This window comes from Balaenoptera musculus, chromosome 2 (genome assembly GCF_009873245.2).
Source record: "Balaenoptera musculus isolate JJ_BM4_2016_0621 chromosome 2, mBalMus1.pri.v3, whole genome shotgun sequence".
Lineage (NCBI taxonomy): Eukaryota > Metazoa > Chordata > Mammalia > Artiodactyla > Balaenopteridae > Balaenoptera > Balaenoptera musculus.
In genome coordinates this window covers 25,819,000-25,844,892 of record NC_045786.1, presented here as the reverse complement: position 1 = coordinate 25,844,892, position 25,893 = coordinate 25,819,000, and the positions used below count along the sequence as shown (strand labels likewise).

Genomic DNA, 25,893 nt, shown 5'->3' with positions numbered 1-25,893 from the left:
CCACCGTTCACTGTACAGACACTACACCCTCTTAGACCTAAGGAGGCATCTCCCCGTGACCTCCCAGAACCCATCCGCCTCCAATGGCTCTAATGTAGGTAGCAGGGCTGGGGGAATTTTAATGTCACCCCTTTGTCTTAGTGAGCTCGGCTGCTGTAACACAACACCACAAACTGGGCGGCTTATAAATAACAAACGTTCATTTCTCACAGTTCTGGAGGCTGGAAGTCCAAGATCAAGGTGAGGCCAGGGTTTGTGTCTGCTGAGGACCCGTTTCCTGGTTCATAGACAGCTGTGTCCTCAGCTGGAGGAAGGGGCGAGGGAGCTCTCTGGGCTCCCTAATCCCATCATGACACTAATCGCATCATGGGGGCCTCCACCCTCGTGACCTCATCACCTCCCAAATCCCCACCTCCTGACACCATCCCCTTGGGTTAGTGCTTCAGTGTATGAATTTGGTGGAGGACAAACATTTACTCTGCAGCACCCTTCCTCTCCTTCCTGGGGCCTTTTGGTTTGGGTACATAGAAACATTATTTGTGGGACAACTCAAAATGGACAAGCTTTGGGGAAATGCTGGGGTACTGATGTGGGCATGGAAGGAAGCTGACATCCTGAGGGCAGGCACCGCGCCTGCCTGCTCCCTGCTGTACCAGCGTACTCTGGTACTCTGTACTCTGGCCCAGGGCCTGGTGCAGAGTGGTGAGAGCTCACTGATCATTTCCTCCGTGAGTGACTGGTGATTTTTAACAGGTATAACCTATGTGACTGCCAAGGAGATCCACTGGAGTCTCTACGTCCTCAGGCTTTGTTTGCAGTCTCGCCAGCATCCCATTAATTGAAATGTTTGTGGACTTACACATTCTTCGGGTCTGCTCACTACGCAGGAGCCCCCAGGTGACCAGGGTCTTTATCCTGGTCACCTTAGCATCACCAAAGAGAAGAAGCATCATGGCAAATCTCCTCTCCACCTGGTCCTACCCTTCCAGAGGCCCCAGGCTCTGCTGGACCAACGAGCTGGAGGAACTGTGGGTGGGCAAGGCTTGTAGTATCATCTTGGTGCAGCCAGTCCATGCCCTTGGGTGCACACATTGCATGTGTGTATCTATGCATACGTGTCCAATACCATTTCCTGGAAGGCCACAGCTATGCCATGAAGAATGAATGACTCACTTCCCCACAGAAGCCCTCGCCAGCTCACAGGCCTGTCTGGAGCTGCCCAGAGCCCAGGTCTCATGGTGAAGGATGCTCAGCTCACTGCAAGCCGGCGCCCCGGCCTCCGCCCTCAACCATCTGTTTGACTTTTGGCCACTGAGAAGAGAAACCTGCTAACTCTCCAGGTAATACCCTCTCTCTTTAGCTTCTTAAGTAAATATTCCAGAAGGGGAATCAGTCAGGTCTCAGACAACAGCAGAAGTCTGAGAGAAAACGGGTCCCATACCTTCCCATCCAGATCACCAATCCACCGTCTCCTCTGCATTTCCCCCACCTCTGGCTCTGCAGATAACCTCTCTGTCCTTCTTCTCCTCCTGGCATTTCCTGACTCTTACTCATCATTCACTCAACACTTTAGGAACCTACTCTGTGTTAGATTTTATGCTTGGCCCTGAGGATACAAGGATGGATCAGGCAGCGTCCCTGCCCTGAAGGTAAAAACTGAGATCAGCCAGGAGAAAAAGCTTGCTCTGAGTCGAGTGTTGGCAGGTGTTGTGAGGGGGAAAAGGAGAAGCTGAGTCCTGGACCACTTCTCCTTGCAGGTGAGCAGTTCAGAGAGGAAAGTCTTCACTGCTTTGGGTCATCCTTGGAAACCGGAAGGCAGGACTGGTATGGGTATCCACATTCCCAAACAGTTCTGCCATGTTAACAGTATGTGGTGGCTCTTTTTCCTAACCACGCACCCCTGGTCCCCCGGAAGTACTCTCTTCAGCATAGAATCGAAGACATGGCCTGTGTGTGGTTGGTCCTGCACAACCAGACCCCCTAGAGATGGTGAAACCAGACCAGGATGGGACTGGAAAGATCTGACGCCTTAGCGCAGAAGCAGAAAGAACAAGGGGAGGTCCGGAGGCATCCTGAACCCAGTCTACCTTCATCCTGACTCCTTTTTATTTTATTTTATTTTTTTTATTTTTTATTTTTTTTAAATTTTATTTATTTATTTATTTATTTATTTATGGCTGTGTTGGATCTTCGTTTCTGTGTGAGGGCTTTCTCTAGTTGTGGCAAGCGGGGGCCACTCTTCATCGCAGTGCGCGGGCCTCTCACTATCGTGGCCTCTCTTGTTGCGGAGCACAGGCTCCAGACGCGCAGGCTCAGTAATTGTGGCTCACGGGCCCATTTGCTCCGCGGCATGTGGGATCTTCCCAGACCAGGGCTCGAACCTGTGTCCCCTGCATTGGCAGGCAGATTCTCAACCACTGCGCCACCAGGGAAGCCCCATCCTGACTCCTTTTTAAAGTTCATGAGCCAAACCATCTCACGGGATGACCTGTACAGTTAGGAAGCAGGGAGAAGGCCTGTGTCCACAATCCCCTTGAACCCACTGGCCAGGATAGAATTTCCTCCCAAGCAGGTCAGGTCTGGGCCATCAGAAGGATCTGTTTGCTTGTGTGTTTTGTTTGTTCGATGGGAGGGGGAGGTGGGGCAGCCTGGAAACAATCAAGGTGACTGTTGACCTTTCACCAGTTAAGGTCCTAAGGTCCCAACACCCAACGTGTGAACAGGCGCTGGAGGGCCCAGTAAGCCAGACACATGCAGACCGCCTCCCCACGGCCCCACTGATCAGGGAACAAATGCAGACAAACAGGCAATCCGTGACATCCTTGAAAAGGATGTCTCCAGTCCCAGCAGAGAGACAGGGGGGAGGCTGGGAGAGGCTTCAATCATTCACAGGCCCCCCACCAGGAAGATGCCCCTTCAGTGCCCGCCCCCTCCCCGAGACTGAACCTGAGATCCGTCCGGTTCTGTACTCCACCTCCCTCACCCCTGCAAGTAGGACGAACAAAAGAGGCACGAACACAAGGTTGAAAGCTCTAGTCCAAGTGGTTAGGACCACAGGGTTTGCTCCATCCTAGAGCTCCAGGTGGACCTCCGGCTCTGGGAGGCTTTGTAGCTGGAGGGGATGGGCCCACGACTCCAAGCCAGTCGGGACCTGGGGTGGCATCCCTGGGGATGCTGGAGAGGGATGCTGGTTCAGTCTGTGCTGGGGCCACGAGGTGCCGGGCTCACCCAGCCCAAGGAGCTGCGTGGGGCGGGGAAGGTGTACGGAAACCTCAGTGGTCTCTAGGGGGATCACAGGCGAATTCATCAACCTCAAAGCTGCTGCTTGTGATTACGAGGCAGAGGGCAGTGCATCATGGTTTTGGGATCACTTTGTGGAGGTTTTTCAGGAAATCAAGGTCTGCCGGGAGCCAGGAATCTGGGTGTGTTTAGCCCCGCGCCCTGCCCTTGACAGTCATGGAATAGTCCTGAAATCCACATGCCCGACCCGCCCTAAGCTCCCTGTTTTGGTTGGGTTTGTTTTGCCCTGTCTCATCACTAACCCTGTGGTTTTCGAATGCCTCCTCCCTGCCCCTGTTCCATGAGGTCCCTCTGTCCCCACAGGGGTCTGCTGCCAGGAGCCAGAATAAATAGTGGGAGCTGGAAAAGAGGAGGGTTGAAAGTCAGCGGCTCCCACGAGTCTCTCTGTAGGGTCTACACCCCACCCAACCTGCGTTTCATCTGCACACCACGGCTGGCTCCGGCACCGCCCTGGCCCCAGCTGCTGGGACTCCTCAAGTTTCTTTAGGTTGGCAGCAAAGGGAACTGGATGCTGCTGCCCTGGAGGACGTCGTGTTCTTACATCCGCCTCAGACCACAGCCCTGTGACCACAGAGATGGAGAAATTGATTTCTTCCCTTTCCCCCAACCGTCCCCAATGTGACTACCTCTGCCCCACAGTCACTCTGGTTGCCTTGGATACGAGTTCTGCTTTCCCTTCATCCATAGAGGATAAATGGCTGAGGTGTCACAGCGCGCAGATTTCATAGCCACGGCTCAGATGCAATCAATACCTTCCTATAACAACCCCACACAAGATATAGGATCTTCGTTAAGTCAACAAATATTTTTCACAACTGACACTCAAATAGGAGCCTGATTAGCAATTGGTTTTCATTCTTCTTGGTTGTGGTATTTTAGCTATTTCCTTCTATCTTTCTTTTTTCCTTTTCCCCTTCCTTCCTTCCTTCCTCCTTTCCTTGCTTCCTTCCTTCCTTCTTTCCTTTCTTTTATTTGTTAGCCCTAATATCCTTATTCTTCAAAGTATTAGGTAAAGAGAGTGCCAAAAAGCCTTTGGTCATTTATTCTAGTGTCCTTCAATGACCACAGTCAGCAAGTTCTATCCAAGTTCTAACTTAAATCATGTTGGCAGCTAAAATAAACAGGCCTGTTTTCTCTCAAAAATGTGAATGTCTACACTAAAAAGCCTTAGTTAGGTTCCTGTATGAGTCATTCTGTGTTGACGTGGGAAGATTTGGATGATTAGCCCGAAGTTTCAGGAAGACGTTGCATCAAAGGAGGGCTGATAAAACATAATTTCAGGAGGTGAAGCCTTACTCTAAGAGGCTCTCATACATCCAGGGCTGGAGTGAAGCTCATGAAATAACAGTAATTTATTGAACAATTACTCTAGGCCAGTCCTGTGCTGAGCAAGTTTATTCATTATATCATTTAATCCTCCCAACCGCCCTCTGAAAGAAATATTGTTATTTCCATATTCCAGTCAATGCCTTCAGAGCCCATGTCCTCCCCAGGGTCAGCCACTCACAGGCAGAGCCTGGTCCAGGCGGGGCTGTCCGGCTCTGAGGCTTGGGCTCTAACTGCCGGGACCGTGGGGGTCTGGGTCTTCTTCCCTTGTTCTTTTTTCTTTTTTTTAAATTTCTTTATTTTTATTTTTATTTATTTTTGGCTGCGTTGGGTCTTTGTTACTGCGCACGGGCTTTCTCTAGTTGTGGTGAGCGGGGGCTACTCTTCGTTGCAGTGCGCGGGCTTCTCAATGCAGTGGCTTCTCGTTGCAGAGCATGGGCTCTAGGCGCACGGGCTTCAGTAGTTGTGGCATGTGGGCTCAGAAGTTGTGGCTTGCAGGCTCTAGAGTGCAGGCTCAGTAGCTGTGGCTCACGGGCTTAGTTGCTACGCAGCATGTGGGATCTTCCCGGACCAGGGCTCGAACCCGTGTCCCCTGCATTGGCAGGCTGATTCTTAAACACTGCGCCACCAGGGAAGCCCATTCCCTTGTTCTCATTCTTGGCAACTAGCGACAAATTACTTTTCTTCTGTGGCTTCAGTCTCCTTACTTTGCAATGGCATTATTGTCAACCATTCACTAAAGAACATCAATGGACAGTTCCTGGCACTGCTCTAAGGGCTGTGAATGGGAATTGCAGCTATACAGCCCCCAGGGTTGTTATGGAGATTATATTATGGGATGGTGTCTAGAGATCACTTAGCACAGAGCTGGTACACAGCTGGTACCTGACAGACAAGGGCTGGCTCATAATGATGGCCCCACAAAGCCTTCCCAGAGTGCGCAGGGCCACCAAACTTCTCTTCTTCTGAGCTGACTCTGCTCCCACTGCCATACGGCCACCTGCTGATAAGGTCTCGCTCGGGCTCATGTATCCTCCAGCATCTAGCAAAGTGCTAATGGCATTGAAGAGGCTCAGAAACATCACTTAGCTGATGCCCCAAATGCTCTCTACCCACTGCACCAGGCACACAAGCATCCATCCACACCACTGGTGTGATGGCTCATTTCATGTGTGACATCGGCTGAGCTAAGCGATGCCCAGTAAACATGATTTCCAGGTGTGGCTATGAGGGTATTTCCAGAAGAGATTAGCATTTGAATTGGTGGATTGAGGAAAGACCACCTTCGCCCACGCAGGTGGGCACCATCCAGTCCATCAAGGGCCCGAATAGAACAAAAAGATGGAGGAAGGGGGAAGTTTGCTCGCTCTGAGCTGAGACATCCATCCCTTGGACATCGACCGATATTCCTGGTTCTCGGGCCTTCGGACTTGGACTGAATCACCCCCCACCCCCAGCTCGCTTGGGCCTCCAGCTGGTAGATGGCAGACGGTGGGGCTTCTCAGCCTCCATAATCACATGAGCCAATTCCTATCACAAATCTCCTCTGTATGTCTATATATCTGATTGATTCTGTTCCTCTAGAGAAGCCTGAGCAGAGTGGCTGGGTCCTAGTCCCACTCTTACCAAAGCAAATAGACAATCAACCCCCTTGGTACAGAATGAAACAGTTCTCCTTGAATAACTGTTTTTTTTACAGTCATTTTTGTCCTGAGAGATTTCAAGTGCTTTTAAGGACCCTTGAAGCTTGAGGAGACTTCTGTCGAATCAGCTGTGAGGGGAGTTTTCTGGTCCCTCCGCTGTCAGTGAGGGAACGCCAGGTTCAGGCCTCTTTGGGAGAGTCGGCAGGTAGAGTCTTCTTTGAACTCAGGACGGGGCAGAGACCCCCGGCCCCGGGTTCCCCCAGAGGCCCTGGGGGGAGGGGCAATGAGATCATGTCTGCAGAGGTCCCCAGCCACTTGGAAGGCGATACCGCTGTAATTTCTTGGAAAAGCCTTCTCCTTCCCGTGGTTTCTGCTCACACCAGCTCAGTTTTCCTCGCCTAACCGCCACTCACAGCAGCCTCCTGTTCTTGCCAGATTTCCATCTGCCTGCCCTCCCGGCCTCTCCTCTGGGTTCTCCCCTCAAGGCCAGGTGCCCATCTGTCCACAGGAGCCTGAGTTTAAAATCCTGTGGTCTCCACCAGCTATTTAATCCTCTGGATCACTCTAACAAAGGGTGTTTGGGGGTTGGGGGAACATGTTTCATTTTGTTGTTTCATTTTTATGCATTCTCTCACTCTGGGTACAGGGGTCTGGGGAAGGAGGAATCCGGGGAGTAGGTTTTCGTGGTAGGAGATGCTCACCTGTTGGAAGCACAGTCATATACGCTTGGGGGGTGCTCTGCCAGCCCGCAGCTTGTGTGTGATGAGCCCACCCCCCCATGGGCTCCTTCTCAGTGCCTGGGGTAGAGTTGGGCAGGGAGGCCCTGTCCCTCCGTAAACAACTCCACCCAGGACACCTCGGATCTGGGTTCTGGTTCCACTTGTGTTGATTTTCTTGGGGGTGGACGGAAAACCCTTCTCCATCCTGAGTTCTGACCCTCTTATCTGAGGGATGGCTATCGCCATCCAGCATCCACAATTTTCCGTGAGAACATGGGATGCTTAAGTGGAGACAGAGACGTGAAGGAGTTTACGGGGCAGACGGATGTGTGAGCCATGAGTGTGAGGAAGGGTACAGGTGCCACCGGGGAGGGGCGTCCAGGGAGACCCTAGAGCTGACTTCTCCACACGGGATGGAGCAGGTGGCAGGTGGGCAGGGCCTTGAATAGCACGCCAAGGAGATTGGGCTTTGCCCTGAGGACCAAGTGTTCTTAGCAGGTGTGGGCGGAGCTGGCAAGACCAGAGGCAGAAGATTCTGCCAACTCATCCCTCGGGCTGGGGCAGCAGGGCACCTCTCGGACACACGTAGTGAGTAGAAGGCCCATTGGAACGCAGTGACTCCAAGTCCTGAAGGAGCCTTGAGATCTCTGGACAGACTCAAGCCAGAGGAAATTTTCTGAAAGCAGCAAGCGTGTGTGCTTCAGAGCAAGCTCCCTGCCCCACCGCTGGGCAGTCACTTTGCACACATCACCTCTTCATCCAAAAGCAGGAGGGTAGGGCTCCTCCAGCTCTGAAAGGAGATGCCAGGAGCTCTAAAAGCAGGGGAGGCGCTCTGGCTGACGCTTCCACACTGGAAGGTGGGACAGGGTGGTGATTACACGTGTCGGTTCCCAGGTTGTACACTTCAAACTTCCACTATGTCATGTCCACTATACCATAATAAAGTCGGAAAACAAAGAGCGGGGGTTCTGGGCTACAACGTCCAGGCTGGAGTCTCAGCTCCACCACCAATAGGTGTGTGACCTTGTGCACGTTCCCTAAGTCCTCTGGGCATCCACTCTTCTTTAGCAAACTAGGGATCATGGTGAAATCTACCCCACAGACCTAGTCTGAGGATGTCATGGGATAATTCGTGTGAACACTTGGACTGCACCTGACACATTAGAAGGCTTCCATAAAATGAGCCTTTATGAGGACTGTTTCTCCAGCATTTTGCTTTGAAACCATCCTGGGAAGATTGAATAATAAGGAGTCATTTGGGATTCCTGGATGTAGGAACTACGAGTCTCCCCATGTTCCTAGTGAGGAAACTGAACCTCAGAAGGTTAAATACCGTGCAGCATCGCAAAGCTGAACAAGGGGCAAAGCTCAGTTGGGAGGCTGTCCATACCTCTCATCACCCAGCCTGGCCGGGAGGAGGGACACGCCAGCCTGAGCTTCACAGAGCATCTAGTTCAGAGGCGCAAAAAATTGGGGGCTGTCGGGCTTCCCTGGTGGCACAGTGGTTAAGAAGCCGCCTGCCAATGCAAGGGACACGAGTTCAATCCGTGGTCCGGGAAGATCCCACATGCCGCGGAGCAACTAAGCCCGTGTGCCACAACTACTGAGCCTGCGCTCTAGAGCCCGCGAGCCACAACTACTGAAGCCCGTGCGCCTAGAGCCCGTACCCTGCAACAAGGGAAGCCACCACAATGAGAAGCCCGTGCACCGCAACGAAGAGTAGCCTCTGCTCGCCGCAACTAGAGAAAGTTCGCGCGCAGCAACGAAGACCCAACGCAGACCAAAAAAAAAAAAAAATGTGGGCTGTTGGCTGTCGTGCCCTGGAGGGCCTCTCCCAGACAGGGCTTGGGGTTGGGGGGAGGTGCAGGATCAGAGAAGGCGGCGGTAGAGGCAGGACCCCAGCCGGCCCCATCAACCACACAGGCCTGCGCTGCTCCACGGGTCGAGGGAGGCACCCTCATCTCGTCTTCCAAGCAGGAAAGACACCTGACCCGAGGCGGCCGAGCTCTCCATGCCAGGTAATGGGTCCCAGCTGCGGCCGCTGGCCCGCCAGCCCAGGCTCAGGCCCCGGCTCCCTGTGGTTCTGCAGCCTGGCCGAGCTGTAACTCAGAGCCTGGGTCTCTCCAGCCCCACGTCTGGAACCGCCCGCCTGCGGGTCTACAGAGAGTAGAGTAGGTGCTCAGGGCTCACTGGACGCTAAGACGACGCATGCGCGGTGCGTGGGCGCGTGCATGAGCGCCGGGCGTCGTCGGTGACGCCCGCCCCGTGGCGTGGCTCCCGCCCTCAGCAGTGCGGTGCTGAGAAGAGGGGCCTGCGGTGCGGGAGGACCCGGCCCCTGGAGCCTCACGGAGCACAGCAGCAGCAGCAGCAGCAGCAGCAGGCTGACCACCCGGAGCCGTCGTCCGAGTGACCGCTCGCGCTTCCCCTGCGCGCCCCACGCCCGGACTCAGAGGCCCCGAGGCCCAGCGCAGGGCCGGCTGCTGCCTCCGGGAAGAGGCGAGCAGAGAAGGGAGGTGAGGGGCCGGGGGCTGGGGGCTGGGCGCTGGGCCCCCTCCCAGGGAGGGACGAAGGGGCTGAACTGCACAGGCCTGGGGCAGGAACGCTTGGAAGAGTTAACAGGAAACCCACCAGCCAGACTCTCCTCTCTGCTCCCCAAGAGGCTGGGGGTCGCTGGGGGGCCGAGGAGAGGGCGCGATGAGAGAGCAGGTCTGACCACAACCCGCTTCTTCAAGACGCCCATTTCCGAGGAGGGGGGGACCCCGAGGCAGAGCCCTCAGCCCACACGCGGGAGCCTTGTCACTTGGCTGTTTTATGTGGTTTGAAAGTGAATCAGGTTCTGGGTTTTGAGGCCAAGATACTTTTTTTTTTTTAACGCCCCCCCCCCCCTTTCCTCTTTGGTGAGCTTGTTATGACTGGTTTTGGAGCCTGGCTTACGGAGCGGGGAGAGTGTGCAGGCTGTGCGGGTGTCGGGGCCCTGACAGGGGGAGGCAGCCCGGAGGGGGCCTGCGGAGGCCGGAGGCCGGGCACCCCTGCAGGGGGCGGGGGCTGCCTCCCCAAGGGCAGGAGGAGGGGCGGTGGCGTCGTCCCACCTGGCCGGGGTTGGGGTGTAGGAGGTGGGGAGGTAGTACTCTCAGCTGCGAGTACTTTGCGTCTGTGAGTTAGATTGTTCTCTGGTGCAGACGTCATTTACCCGCTCGACTGTTTCTCCTGTGCTGGGGCAGTCGAGGCCCACCAGGACGAGGGAAGCTTCAGGCGTGCCCTCGGCCAGCCCCAGGAGGCGGCTGGTGGTGCCCAGCTGTCCTGGGCAGGCTCGGGGGGCTGAGCGCCAGGGGTTTGGGGGGGCGCCCGGCGTGCACTGCCACCAGCATTCCACAGTGACCGCAGCCCGGGAGAGGCTGAGGACGCGGTCCCAGACTAAACATGAGACGGGAAAGCCTGCCTCTGAAAAATGGCTATTTTTACATCCCTCTTCCCCAAATTCCAAGATGCTGAGATACGATTTAAAACAAAAAGAAACCAGAAGAAAAAAAAAAAAGGATAGGGGGAAAAAAAAGCCACCCGCTAATGAAACTTATTCACTCTTCCAGCATTTCTGTGGAGTGCTTTTACCCAGCAGCCCGTTGAAAGAATGCTGATTTTCGGGGGCCCACCCAAACCTACAAAATCCATCACAGGAACAGGCCTGGAACTCTGTATTTTTAACTGGCGCCCAGCTGACTCTTGTGCAGCACGTCTGCTCATCGTGGGGCCTGCTGCCAGCCACTGGGCCGGGCGCTGGAGACCCCGGGTGTTCAAATCCCAGGGAATTCACAGCCCCGTGGAGACACTTCCCACAAAAAGCAACCATCTAATATCCCTCATCCCAGTGGGGTCCAGGCAGAGCCAGTGAAAGCTCTTGTTGGAGGATCTGGGGTTGGTTTTGCAGCCCCAGAACCAGGAGTTTCTCTTGGCTTTGGAGGCGGAAGGCAGAAGGTTCTGGTTTCCAGGTGTGGGGTTGCCCCCAGCAGCCTGCGTCCAGCCCCCTTGCTCTGCAGTGGCCCAGCCCCCAGCCCTTTCTCAGCAGGAGAAGTCAAAGGTCACCGGGGACACTCCAGACAGGCTGCTGGCCCACTGAAAGGCCTCTTTCTTACAGCAAGCGAGTGCGAACCAGAGAGGGGAAGTGACTTGGCCCAGGTCGCCCAGCCAGGGTAACTGCAGAGCAGAAGCGAGACCGACCTTGGGGCACACAGCTGTGCTTTGGCCCGGCTGTATTTCCTGCAGAATTAAAATTTGAGAGCAGAAGTGACCTCAGAGATCTTTACAGTCCACCTTGAGTGTTTCAGTAAGGAGCCTGAGGCCAGGGAGGTGACACTCCTGCCCCAGGGCCACACAGCTCAGCAAACCTGGGCCAGAAGGGGGGCGGCCAGGCTGACAGGGCTGAGATCCAGGCGGGCAGGACCAGGCCTGGGTGCCAGACAGCAGGCCGGACCATCGGTGCCCCCTTGTGGCCAAACACCAGAATGCCAGGCTTTCCCCCATGGCACCTTTCACCCCACAGGTCATCCATCAGCCAGTGAGGCTAAGGGGTCTGTGGGTATGGGGACTCCTCAAGTGGCTGGCCAGAATTTTGGGGTGAGCCCTTGGCTCATCCATGAGAGCTGCAGACACGCGGAGGACCCCAAGCTTAAGGGAGGTTCCTGCTGAGGTTAAAAAGCTTAAGTCGGGGATCTCTCCTGGCTCAGGCTTCAGTAGTTACAGAGCCCAGGTGCCATTTCCCCCAGAGCAGCCCCTCGGCAGCCCACCCAGTGGCTAAATCCCTGGCCTGCTCGTTATCAGGCTGACTTTTCCAGTCAGGGATGCTGCAGTGCTTGGTCCGTGGTGCTTCTAAGAGTCTGTGAAAACATTTCAACTTGAAGTTCTTCCAAAACTGAAGAAGGAAAAAAGTGAATATAATAATGATGAATATATAATAATCCAGCCTGGAATATGTAATAATCCTACAAACACAATCATGAAATATAATTTTTGTGTGTGTGTGTTTTTTTTAATGGGGGAGGAGACCATGAACGCAGAAGTCCCTCGGGCCCACGACAGTCACAATGCGGCCTGGAGCTCTTATGAAGGCAAAAAATACATTTCCAGAGAAGGAACAAGATTAGGCCATCCTCGTTTGTTTACACGGAGTGGACTGACTCATCTGTTCTCTGAGACATGCAGACAATCTTGAATAAATGGTTTAACCTCTCAGAACCTTCTCTCATCTGAAAAACAGAGAAGAAAGGAATATATCCCCAGTACAGCTCCTGTGATATACAGTAGAGGCTCAAGAAATGGGAGCTTAATAATAATGTCACAGACTGGTAACTTTTGTCCCCCCAGATTCCTGTGTTGACGCCCTAACCCGCACTGTGATGGTACGTGGAGGCGGGGCCTTGGGAGGTGATTAGGGGTAGATGAGGCCATAAGGGTCGTGGGATTCGTTTTCTTACGAGAAGGGAGAGACCAGAGTTCCCTCCCTCCGCCCTGTGAGGACACATGGAGAAGACCGTTTTCTGCAAGCTGGGAAGCAGGCTCTCACCTGGGCCTGGCAGCGCCCAGGACAGTGAGAAACGAATGTGTGTTGTTTCAGCCCCTGGCCTGTGCTGTTGTGTTGCGTTGTGACAGCCCGAGCTGAGACAAATAACCTCCATCGTTATTCTTTGCAGGACTGACTGCCAGGCGGGAGGAAAAGCAGACTCATTTGCTTCGATCCCAAGGAGAGAATGAAGGCCAGTGAGTAAGAGCTTTACCGTCATCTCAGAGCAAAGCCTGAGTTGTGCAAAGAGAGGACAGACGCCGTCTGGAAGTGGCCAGTCCCGCGTGGCCAGGCGGGTGGGTGGTTAGAGCCTCCACTAAGGGTCGGGCCCAGGCCCATGCGCCGCCGTGGGAGGTACGGTGCGGGGGGGAAGGAGGACGTCTCCCTCTGCAGGGGAGAGAGGACCAGCCTTAGGGGGAGTCACAGAGAGCCCAGAGGGTCTACTCTGTGTCCCTCTGGGTGGCAGTCCATCGCCGACCACCAACATGGCAGGGCTGGTTGCTGAGGTGGAAGTTGCCCTGATTTATCTCTGGTTTTCGCTGACTCTCTGGCTTGAGGACAGGGTGCTGCGGCCTCTTTCACCCTCCAGGCACTGTGGACGGGTCGTGAGGCCGGGCCGCTCTGCCAGGACACCCTGATCACTGTTGGTTCACAGGTCAGACACCCTGATCACTGTTGGTTCAAAGGTCAGAAACCCCAAAGGGCAGCTGAACTTGTGGCAACTGTGGAGACAAGCTGGTGTGGTCTGCGAGCTTAGGAACCTTCTGCAGCACAGGACCATCTTGACCATTTCCCAACCGTTCCTCCCTGGCATTCTCTCTTTTCAACCTTCCGTGGTACCAGGGGTTGGCAAACTGTGGCCCATGAGCCAATTCTGGCACACCACCTATTTTTGTAAATACAGTTTTATTGGAACACAGCCATGCAATTCATCTGTGGTTGACTTTGCCCTGTAATGACAAAGTAGAGTAGTTGCAACATACGTTCCAAAAAACTGAAAATGTTTACTATCTGGTTCTGTACGGAAAAAGTTTGTCAACCTCTGCTCTAAACCACAGGCAGTACCTATCTACCCCCAGACTTATTATGTAAAAATAATGAATCCTCCTATGTGTAAGACAAGAGGTCAGCTTTCTGTTATTCACAGCCTAATTGATATAATAATACTTACACTTGAGGTACATAGAGTTTACACAGCTATGGGAGCATAGCATAGCAACTTTGGGGAAATTAAGAAAAAAGCACATCCCAAATTCTCTTCATTAGAAGAAGGAGCATAGTCATCCAACTGGACATAGTCCTGCATAACTCCAGGAGGCTCTATTCACACCATAGTCTGGGTGGAGTTGTGAAGTACACAGCCTGGGCAGCTGTACATGGCAGCCCTGTAGCCCTGCCTTCATCCATTCATTCAACCAGTATGTGTGGATTATCTCTGTGCCAGATACTGGGGAAGTTGAATATAACATGGTCCCCAAAACAGCTATACTCCAATAAAAATTAATTTTAAAAAAATGGTCCCAGATCTTTAGAATCTTACAGTACAGAGGAAGTAAACCAAATATTGATATGTTAGGGACAGAACTATATCCCCCTTACCCCCAGTTCATGTTGAATCTATAACTCCCAACGTGACTGCATTTGGAGGTGGGGTCTTTAACCAAGCTTTGGGGTAAGTGTCCTTGAGAGGCAAACATAATTCAGCACGTAGCTTAGCTCTGAGCCTGTGGGACAAGGACACGCTGGCCTGCCAGTCTACATTCAGACGTACGGTGAGCCATGGCTGGCACCTTCCCTAAGTTCAGGCAGGTGCACCCGACCCTGAGATTTTCCTTGACTGGTGTGCTGTTTGAGAAGCAGGAACAGACCTGGGAGATGTGAATACAGTTGCCTGGATTTCTTTCTTTCTTTTTAATATTTATTGATTTTTATTTTTGGCTGTGTCAGGTCTTACTTCATTGCAGTGCACAGGCTTCTCTCTAGTTGTGATGTGCAGGCTCCAGAGCACGTGGGCTCTGTAGTTTGCAGCACGTGGGCTCTGTAGTTGTGGCTCGAGGGCTCAGTAGTTGTGGCACGTGGGCTTAGTTGCCCCCACAGCATGTGGGATCTTAGTTCTCTGACCAGGGATCGAACCTGCATCCCCTGCATTGCAAGGCAGATTCTTAGCCACTGGACCACCAGGGAAGTCCCAGTTGCCCAGATTTCTTCTCTCTGGTCTAAATCAAAAGGCCCTCTTCTATCTGGGGGAGTAAAATGCTGACAGGCCCTGACGGGTCTCTGGGCTCACTTAGGCTGCATACCTGACCTGTTCCAGGTGAAGTGTGTTGGACTTCGAGCTTCCATCTCCCTTTGAATGCTTGATTTCCTGAAAATACACTATTTTGGAAAATAGTGTTTTCTTTCCCTCAGCTCAGATGGGAACTCTTTCTGCTGCCCCTCCTGTCTCCCCGCTCGTTAAGTGTTGGCGTGAGGCCGTGTCAGAGAAAATGTGGCCTCTGCTCTGCCCAGCGGCCAGTCCTCCTACAAGCCTAGTGTCCTGCAGGGCCAGAACTGAGTCAGGTTAGGTTGTCCCAAAGGAGAACAAGAGAGCAAGGACGTGACATCTGGCTCCAAGAGGGACACAGACACGCCTCGGCCCTCATGGCAGAAAGGTCCTTCTCCTCCCTCCTGTATTACGTGCACAGCAGGTGCCCAGGGAGGCTGGTCCAAGCCTTAGATGAGGATGCATCTTCCTGGCCAGCAGAGCTGGGGCAAAGTCTAGAAGGAGGTTGCATTTTGCACACCTTATCCCCAAACCTGCACAGGGTCTTGCTGATGTTTCAGCCTCGTCTTGAGGGAATGCTGCAGGTGGAACCAGGGTCCTAAGCTGAGTGAAGGGGGTGGTGAGCCAGCTCCATCTCTTGATCCCTTTACTGTGTGTGTGTGTGTGTGTGTGTGTGTGTGTGTGTGTGTGTGTGAGAGAGAGAGAGAGAGAGAAAGAGACTGCCATTTTCCCAGGGACTCAGGCTTAAATTCACGAGACCACCATCCAGACTTAATGCAGTCATTCTGTCAGTCCAGTTGCTTTTATGTCTGAGCTGGCGGGCACAACCTTCCTCACTGTTGTCCCTCACTGCCGCCTCTCCTTACCTCTCCCCCACTCCTCAAAGAAACTTTAACGGGCCTCGCATCTCGTTCCTCCAACCTCTGCATCTGTTTGTCTGTCTCCCAGCTCCTGTTATTCCCTGACTAAAATCCCTCAGAATGTCCCCTCCACCTCCAGAATAAATCTCCCTGCCCTCCTTCCCTTCCACTGTATTTCCTGATGCCACATCACACATGTCCTAGGCCACAGTAGGTGGCCTTTACTGTGTTCCCTGGTGGTCCCTTTGTGGGCCCCCAACACCCATTTCACCCCAATGATTAGTCTAAGCAAATCTCCATCACTTCATTGCCAGCGATTGGTTCAGGAATGAACATTAGTCCAACTCTGCCCAATGTCTGCTGAGTGGGCGATGGGGCAGGGGTTGGGGAGCTGTGGAAAGATAAGGATGTCTGCTAGGGAGATTTAGGGAAAGTTTCCCCCATCCTAAAAGAGAACCCCAGAAAAGAGATGATATCACTTAGGTCCTGGAGGGGAGCTAAGATCTTTGCTTTCCCCTCCTAACACCCAACTCAGAACCATGTATTGGACATCTAATACATTTCTACTAAATAAGGCATAGACAGATAAATGATAGAAATAGATAGATGGACAATAGATAGATATATAGATAGATACATAGACACATAGACGTGATGGATGGATGGATGGCTGGCTGGCTGGCTGGCTGGCTAGGTGGAAGGAAGGGAGGGAGGGAAAAAGGGAGGGAGGAGGGGGGGAAGGAGGGAACATCAATAACATGGACAGCTGTTATCTCTGGCCTTGTGGGAATGCTGTTGGAGCCAAGTTAAAAGTCCTGGCTAGATAAGGAACCAAGATGGCAGAGTAGAAGGACGTGCTCTCACTCCCTCTTGTGAGAACGCCAGAGTCACGGCTAGCTGCTGGACAGTCATCGACAGGAGGACACTGGAGCTCACCAGAAAGGGTACCTCACATCCAAAGACAAAGGAGAAGCCACAGTGAGACGGTAGGAGGGGCGCAGTCACAGTAAAATCAAATCCCATAACTGCTGGGTGGCTGACTCACAGACTGGAGAACACTTACACCACAGAAGTCCACCCACTGGAGTGAAGGTTCTGAGCCCCACGTCAGGCTTCCCAACCTGGGGTTCCAGCAACGGGAGGAGGAATTCCTAGAGAATCAGACTTTGAAGCCTAGTGGGATTTGATTGCAGGACTTTGACAGGACTGGGGGAAACAGAGACTCCACTCTTGGAGGGTACACACAAAGTTGTGTGCGCATCGGGACCCAGGGGAAGGAGCAGTGACCCCAGGGGAGACTGAGCCAGACCTACCTGCTAGTGTTGGATGGTCTCCTGCAGAGGCGGGAGGTGGCTATGGCTCACCGTGGGGATGAGGACACTGGCGGCGGAGGTTCTGGGAAGTACTCCTTGACGTGAGCCCTCCCGGAGTCTGTCATTGGCCCCACCAAAGAGTCCAGGTAGGCTCCAGTGTTGGGTCGCCTCAGGCCAAACAACCAACAGGGAGGGAACCCAGCCCCACCCATCAGCAGTCAAGGGGATTAAAGTTTTACTGAGCTCCGCCCACCAGAGCAACAGTCAGCTCTACCCATCACCATCCCTCCCATCAGGAAACTTACACAACCCTCTTAGATAGCCTCATCCACCAGAGGGCAGACAGCAGAAGCAAGAAGAACTACAGTCCTGCAGCCTGTGGAACAAAAACTACATTCACAGAAAGATAGACAAGATGAAAAGGCAGACGGCTATGTACCAGATGAAGGAACAAGATAAAACCCCAGAGAAACAACTAAATGAAGTGGAGATAGGCAACCTTCCAGAAAAAGAATTCAGAATAATGATAGTGAAGATGATCCAGGACCTCGAAAGAAGAATGGAGGCAAAGATCAAGAAGATGCAAGAAATGTTTAACAAAGACCTAAAAGAATTGAAGAACAAACAAACAGAGATGAACAATACAATAACTGAAATGAAAACTACACTAGAAGGAATCAGTAGCAGAATAACTGAGGCAGAAGAACGGATAAGTGACCTGGAAGACAGAATGGTGGAATTCACTGCTGTGGAACAGACTAAAGAAAAAAGAATGAAAAGAAATGAAGGCAGCCTAAGAGACCTCTGGGACAACATTAAACACAACAACATTCGCATTATAGCGGTCCCAGAAGGAGAAGAGAGAGAGAAAGGACCCGAGAAAATATTTGAAGAGATTATAGTCGAAAACTTCCCTAACATGGGAAAGGAAATAGCCACCCAAGTCCAGGAAGCACAGCAAGTCCCAGACAGGATAAACCCAAGGAGAAACATGCCAAGACACATAGTAATCAAGTTGGCAAAAATTAAAGACAAAGAAAAATTATTGAAAGCAGCAAGGGAAAAATGACAAATAACATACAAGGGAACTCCCATAAGGTTAACAGCTGATTTCTCAGCAGAAACTCTACAAGCCAGAAGGGAGTGGCATAATATACTTAAAGTGACGAAAGGGAAGAACCTACAACCAAGATTACTCTACCTGGCAAGGACCTCATTCAGATTCGATGGAGAAATCAAAAGCTTTACAGACAAGCAAAAGCTAAGAGAATTCAGCACCACCAAACCAGCTCTACAACAAATGCTAAAGGAACTTCTCTAAGTGGGAAACACAAGAGAAGAAAAGGACCTACGAAAACAAACCCAAAACAATTAAGAAAATGGTCATAGGAACATATATATCAGTAATTACCTTAAACGTGAATGGATTAAATGCTCCAACCAAAAGACACAGGCTTGCTGAATGGATACAAAAACAAGACCCATATATATGCTGTCTACAAGAGACCCACTTCAGACCTAGGGACACATAGAGACTGAAAGTGAGGGGATGGAAAAAGATATTCCATGCAAATGGAAATCAAAAGAAAGCTGGAGTAACAACACTCATATCAGATAAAATAGACTTTAAAATAAAGAACGTTACAAGAGACGAGGAAGGACACTACATAATGATCAAGGGATCCATCCAAGAAGAAGATAAAACAATTATAAATATATATACACCCAACATAGGAGCACCTCAATACATAAGGCAACTGCTAATAGCTATAAAAGAGGAAATCGACAGTAAGACAGTAATAGTGGGGGACTTTAACACGTCACTTACACCAATGGACAGATCATCCCAAATGAAAATAAATAAGGAAACAGAAGCTTTAAATGAGACAATAGACCAGATAGACTTAATTGATATTTATAGGACATTCCATCCAAAAACAGATTACACTTTCTTTTTTTTTTTTAAACATCTTTATTGGAGTATAATTGCTTTACAATGGTGTGTTAGTTTCTGCTTTATAACAAAGTGAATCAGTTATACATATACATATGTCCCCATATCTCTTCCCTCTTGCATCTCCCTCCCTCCCACCCTCCCTATCCCACCCCTCTAGGTGGTCACAAAGCACAGAGCTGATCTCCCTCTGCTATGCGGTTGCTTCCCACTAGCTATCTATTTTACGTTTGGTAGTGTATATATGTCCATGCCACTGTCTCACTTTGTCACATCTTACCCTTCCCCCTCCCTATATCCTCAAATCCATTCTCTAGTAGGTCTGTGTCTTTATTCCCGTCTTGCCACTAGGTTCTTCATGACCTTTTTTTTTTTTCCTTAGATTCCATATATATGTGTTAGCATACTGTATTTGTTTTTCTCTTTCTGACTTACTTCACTCTGTATGACAGACTCTAACTCCATCCACCTCACTACAAATAACTCCGTTTCGTTTCTTTTTATGGCTGAGTAATATTCCATTGTATATATGTGCCACATCTTCTTTATCCATTCACCCAATGATGGACACTTAGGTTGCTTCCATGTCCTGGCTATTGTAAATAGAGCTGCAATGAACATTTTGGTACATGACTCTTTTTGAATTACGGTTTTCTCAGGGTATATGCCTAGTAGTGGGATTGCTGGGTTGTATGGTAGTTCTATTTTTAGTTGTTTAATGAACCTCCATACTGTTCTCCATAGTGGCTGTATAAATTTACATTCCCACCAACAGGGCAAGAGGGTTCCCTTTTCTCCACACCCTCTCCAGCATTTATTGTTTGTAGATTTTTTGATGATGGCCATTCTGACTGGTTTGAGGTGATATCTCATTGTAGTTTTGATTTGCATTTCTCTAATGATTAATGATGTTGATCATTCTTTCATGTGTTTGTTGGCTATCTGTATATCTTCTTTGGAGAAATGTCTATTTAGGTCTTCTGCCCACTTTTGGATTGGGTTGTTTGTTTTTTTGTTATTGAGCTGCATGAGCTGCTTGTAAATTTTGAAGATTAATCCTTTGTCAGTTGCTTCATTTGCAAATATTTTCTCCCATTCTGAGGGTTCTCTTTTCATCTTGTTTATGTTTTCCTTTGCTGTGCAAAAGCTTTTAAGTTTCATCAGGTCCCATTTGTTTATTTTTGCTTTTATTTCCATTTGTCTAGGAGGTGGGTCAAAAAGGATCTTGCTGTGAATTATGTCATAGAGTGTTCTGCCTATGTTTTCCTCTAAGAGTTTTACAGTGTCTGGCCTTACATTTAGATCTTTAATCCATTTTGAGTTTATTTTTGTCTATGGTGTTAGGGAGTGTTCTAATTTCATTCTTTTACATGTAGCTGTCCAGTTTTCCCAGCACCACTTATTGAAGAGGCTGTCTTTTCTCCACTGTATATGCTTGCCTCCTTTATCAAAGATAAGGTGACTATATGTGCGTGGGTTTATCTCTGGGCTTTCTATCCTGTTCCATTGATCTATATTTCTGTTTTTGTGCCAGTACCATACTGTCTTGATTACTGTAGCTTTGTAGTATAGTCTGAAGTCAGGGAGCCTGATTCCTCCAGCTCCATTTTTCGTTCTCAAGGTTGCTTTGGCTCTTCGGGGTCTTTTGTGTTTCCATACAAATTGTGAAATTTTTTGTTCTACTTCTGTGAAAAATGCCAGTGGTAGTTTGATAGGAATTGCATTGAATCTGTAGATTGCTTTGGGTAGTATAGTCATTTTCACAATGTTCATTCTTCCAATCCAAGAACATGGTATATCTCTCCATCTATTTGTATCATCTTTAATTTCTTTCATCAGTGTCTTATAATTTTCTGCATACAGGTCTTTTGTCTCCTTAGGTAGGTTTATTCCTAGATATTTTACTCTATTTGTTGCAATGGTAAATGGGAGTGTTTTCTTAATTTCACTTTCAGATTTTTCATCATTAGTGTATAGGAATGCAAGAGATTTCTGTGCATTAATTTTGTGTCCTGCTACTTTACCAAATTCATTGATTAGCTCCAGTAATTTTCTGGTAGCATCTTTAGGATTCTCTATGTATTATATCATGTCATCTGCAAACAGTGACAGCTTTACTTATTCTTTTCTGATTTGAATTCCTTTTATTTCTTTTTCTTCTCTGATTGCTGTGGCTAAAACTTCCAAAACTATGTTGAATAATAGTGGTGAGAGTGGGCAACCTTGTCTTCTTCCTGATCTTAGAGGAAATGGTTTCAGTTTTTCACCATTGAGGATGATGTTGGCTGTCAGTTTGTAATATATGGCCTTTATTATGTTGAGGAAAGTTCTCTCTGTGCCTACTTTCTGCAGGGCTTTTATCATAAATGGGTGTTGAATTTTGTCGAAAGCTTTCTCTGCGTCTATTGAGATGATCATATGGTTTTTCTCCTTCAATTTGTTAATATGGTGTATCACGTTGCTTGATTTGCATACATTGAAGAATCCTTGCATTCCTGGAATAAACCCCACTTGATCATGGTGTATGATCCTTTTAGTGTGCTGTTGGATTCTGTTTGCTAGTATTTTGTTGAGGATGTTTGTATCTATGTTCATCAGTGATATTGGCCTGTAGTTTTCTTTCTTTGTGACATCTTTGTCTGATTTTGGTATCAGGGTGATGGTGGCCTCATAGAATGGGTTGGGGAGTGCTCCTCCCTCTGCAATATTTTGGAAGAGTATGAGAAGGATGGGTGTTAGCTCTTCTCTAAATGTTTGATAGAATTCGCCTTTGAAGCCATCTGGTCCTGGGCTTTTGTTTGTTGGAAGATTTTTAATCACAGTTTCAATCTCACTGCTTGTGATTGGTCTGTTCATATTTTCTGTTTCTTCCTGGTTCAGTCTCGGAAGGTTGTGCATTTCTAAGAATTTGTCCATTTCTTCCAGGTTGTCCATTTTATTGGCTTATAGTTGCTTGTAGTAATCTCTCATGATCCTTTGTATTTCTGCAGTGTCAGTTGTTACTTCTCCTTTTTCAGTTCTAATTCTATTGATTTGAGTCTTCTCCCTTTTATTCTTGATGAGTCTGGCTAATGGTTTATCAATTTTGTTTATCTTCTCAAAGAACCACCTTTTAGTTTTATTGATCTTTGCTATTGTTTCCTGCATTTCTTTTTCATTTATTTCTGATCTGATCTTTATGATTTCTTTCCTTCTGCTAACTTTGGGGTTTTTTTGTTCTTCTTTCTCTAATTGCTTTAGGTGCAAGGTTAGGTTGTTTATTTGAGTTGTTTCCTGTTTCTTGAGGTAGGCTTGTATTGCTATAAACTTTCCTCTTAGAACTGCTTTTGCTGCATCCCATAGGTTTTGGGTCGTTGTGTCTCCATTGTCATTTGTTTCTAGGTATTTTTTGATTTCCCCTTTGATTTCTTCAGTGATCACTTCGTTATTAAGTAGTGTATTGTTTAGCCTCCATGTGTTTGTATTTTTTACAGATCATTTCCTGTAATTGATATCTAGTCTCATAGCGTTGTGGTCGGAAAAGATACTTGATACGATTTCAATTTTCTTAAATTTACCAAGGCTTGATTTGTGACCCAAGATACGATCTATCCTGGAAAAGGTTCCATGAGCACTTGAGAAAAACGTGTATTCTGTTGTTTTGGGGTGGTATGTCCTATAAATATCAATTAAGTCCATCTTGTTTAATGTAGCATTTAAAGCTTGTGTTTCCTTATTTATTTTCATTTTGGATGATCTGTCCATTGGTGAAAGTGGGGTGTTAAAGTTCCCTGCTATGATTGTGTTACTGTCAATTTCCCCTTTTATGGCTGTTAGTATTTGCCTTATGTATTGAGGTGCTCCTATGTTGGGTGCATAAATATTTACAATTGTTATATCTTCTTGGATTGATCCCTTGATCATTATGTAGTGTCCTTCTTTGTCTCTTGTAATAGTCTTTGTTTTAAAGTCTATTTTGTCTGATATGAGAATTGCTACTTCAGCTTTCTTTTGATTTCCATTTGCATGGAATATCTTTTTCCATCCCCTCACTTTCAGTCTGTATGTGTCACTAGGTCTGAAGTAGGTCTCTTGTAGACAGCATATTTACGGGTCTTGTTTTTGTATCCCTTCAGCCAGTCTATATCTTTTGGTTGGATCATTTAATCCATTTACATTTAAGGCAATTATCGATATGTATGTTCCTATTACCATTTTTTTAATTGTTTTGGGTTTGTTATTGTAGGTCTTTTCCTTCTCTTGTGTTTCCTGCCTAGAGAAGTTCCTTTAGCATTTGTTGTAAAGCTGGTTTGGTGGTGCTGAACTCTCTCAGCTTTTGCTTGTCTGTAAAGGTTTTAATTTCTCCATCAAATCTGAATGAGATCCTTGCTGGGTCGAGTAATCTTGGTTGTAGGCTTTTCTCCTTCATCACTTTAAATATATCCTACCACTCCCTTCTGGCTTGCAGAGTTTCTGCTGAAAGATCAGCTGTTAACCTTATGGGGATTCCCTTGTATGTTATTTGTTGTTTTTCCCTTGCTGCTTTTAATATGTTTTCTTTATATTTAATTTTTGATAGTTTGATTAATATGTGTCTTGGTGTGCTTCTCCTTGGATTTATCCTGTATGGGACTCTCTGTGCTTCCAGGACTTGATTAACTATTTCCTTTCCCATATTAGGGAAGTTTTCAACTATACCCTCTTCAAATATTTTCTCAGTCCCTTTCTTTTTCTCTTCTTCTTTTGGGACCCCTATAATTCGAATGTTGCTGCGTTTAATGTTGTCACAGAGGTCTCTGAGACTGTCCTCAGTTCTTTTCATTCTTTTTTCTTTATTCTGCTCTGCAGTAGTTATTTCCACTATTTATCTTCCAGGTCACTTATCCGTTCTTCTGCCTCAGTTATTCTGCTATTGATACCTTCTAGAGTATTTTTAATTTCATTTATTTTGTTGTTCATCGTTGCTTGGTTCCTCTGTAGTTCTTCTATGTCCTTGTTAAATGTTTCTTGCATTTTGTCTATTCTATTTCCAAGATTTTGGATCTTTACTGTCATTATTCTGAATTCTTTTTCAGGTAGATTGCCTATTTCCTCTTCATTTGTTAGGTCTGGTGTGTTTTTACCTTGCTCCTTCATCTGCTGTGTGTTTTTCTGTCTTCTCATTTTGCTTATCTTACTGTGTTTGGCTTCTCCTTTTCGCAGGCTGCAGGTTCGTAGTTCCTGTTGTTTTTGGTATCTGTCCCCAGTGGCTAAGGTTGTTTCAGTGGGTTGTGTAGGCTTCCTGGTGTAGGGAACTAGTGCCTGTGTTCTGGTGGATGAGGCTGGATCTTGTCTTTCTGGTGGGCAGGTCCACATCTGGTGGTGTGTTTCGGAGTGTCTGTGGCCTGATTATGATTTTAGGCAGCCTCTCTGCTAATGGATGGGGCTGTGTTCCTGTCTTGCTAGTTGTTTGGCATAGGGTGTCCAGCACTGTAGCTTGCTGGTCGTTGAGTGAAACTGGGTCTTGGTGTTGAGATGGAGATCTCTGGGAGATTTTCGCCATTTGGTATTACGTGGAGCTGGGAGGTCTCTTGTGGACCAGTGTCCTGAAGTTGGCTCTCCCACCTCAGAGGCACAGCCCTGATGCCTGGCAGGAGCACCAAGAGCCTTTCATCCACCTGGCTCAGAATAAAAGGGAGAAAAAATAGAAAGAAAGAAAGAAAGAAAGAGGATAAAATAAAATAAAATAAAGATAAAATAAAATAAAGTTATTAAAATAAAAAATAATTATTAAGAAAAAAAAATTTTTTAAGTAAAAAAAAAAAACGGACGGACAGAACCCTAGGACAAATTGTGAAAGCAAAGCTATACAGACAAAATCTCACACAGAAGCATACACATACACAGTCACAAAAAGAGGAAAAGGGGAAAAAATAATATATCTTGCTCCCAAAGTCCACCTCCTCAATTTGGGATGATTCGTTGTCTATTCAGGTATTCCACAGCTGCAGGTACATCAAGTTGTTTGTGGAGCTTTAATCCGCTGCTTCTGAGGCTGCTGGGAGAAATTTCCCTTTCTCTTCTTTGTTCGCACAGCTCCCGGGGTTCAGCTTTGGATTTGGACCCGCCTCTGCGTGTAGGTCGCCTGAGGGCGTCTGTTCTTTGCCCAGACAGGACGGGGTTAAAGGAGCAGCTGCTTCGGGGGCTCTGGCTCACTCAGGCCAGGGGGAGGGAGGGGTACGGATGCGGGGCGAGCCTGCAGTGGCAGAGGCCGGCGTGACATTGCAGCAGCCTGAGGCGTGCCATGCGTTCTCCCGGGGAAGTTGTCCCTGGATCACGGGACTCTGGCAGTGGTGGGCTGCACAGGCTCCTGGGAGGGGCGGTGTGGATAGTGACCTGTGCTTGCACACAGGCTTCTTGGTGGCAGCAGCAGCAGCCTTAGCGTCTCATGCCCATCTCTGGGGTCTGCGCTGATAGCCGCGGCTCGCGCCCCTCTCTGGGGCTCGTTTAGGCGGTGCTCTGAATCCCATCTTCTCATGCGCCAGGAAACAAAGAGGCAAGAAAAAGTCTCTTGCCTGTTTGGCAGCTCCAGACCTTTTCCCGGACTCCTTCCCGGCTAGCTGTGGTGCACTAAACCCTTCAGGCTGTGTTCACGCCGCCAACCCCAGTCCTCTCCCTGGGATCCAACCGAAGCCCGAGCCTCAGCTCCCAGCCCGAGCCTCAGCTCCCAGCCCCCGCCCACTCGAGCGGGCGAGCAGACAAGCGTCTCAGGCTGGTGAGTGCTGGTCGGCACCGATCCTCTGTGCGGGAATATCTCCGCTTTGCCCTCCGCACCCCTGTTGCTGCCCTCTCCTCCGTGGCTCCGAAGCTTCCCCCCTCTGCCACCCACAGTCTCCACCCGCGAAGGGGCTTCCTAGTGTGTGGAAACCTTTCCTCCTTCACAGCTCCCTCCCACTGGTGCAGGTCCCATCCCTATTCTTTTGTCTCTGTTTTTTCTTTTTTC

The 25,893-nt window shown here is 49.0% G+C and overlaps 1 long non-coding RNA gene across 1 annotated transcript in view; it reads left to right on the top strand.

Moving 5' to 3' along the window:
* The first annotated feature begins 1,114 nt into the window (after nucleotides 1-1,114).
* Nucleotides 1,115-25,893, top strand: part of LOC118890009 — a 58,638-nt gene continuing 33,859 nt past the window's right edge. The window contains exons 1-2 of the long non-coding RNA XR_005018660.1: nucleotides 1,115-1,340; nucleotides 12,673-12,739. This is a non-coding gene — a long non-coding RNA (uncharacterized LOC118890009). The remainder of the gene's footprint in view (nucleotides 1,341-12,672; nucleotides 12,740-25,893) is intronic.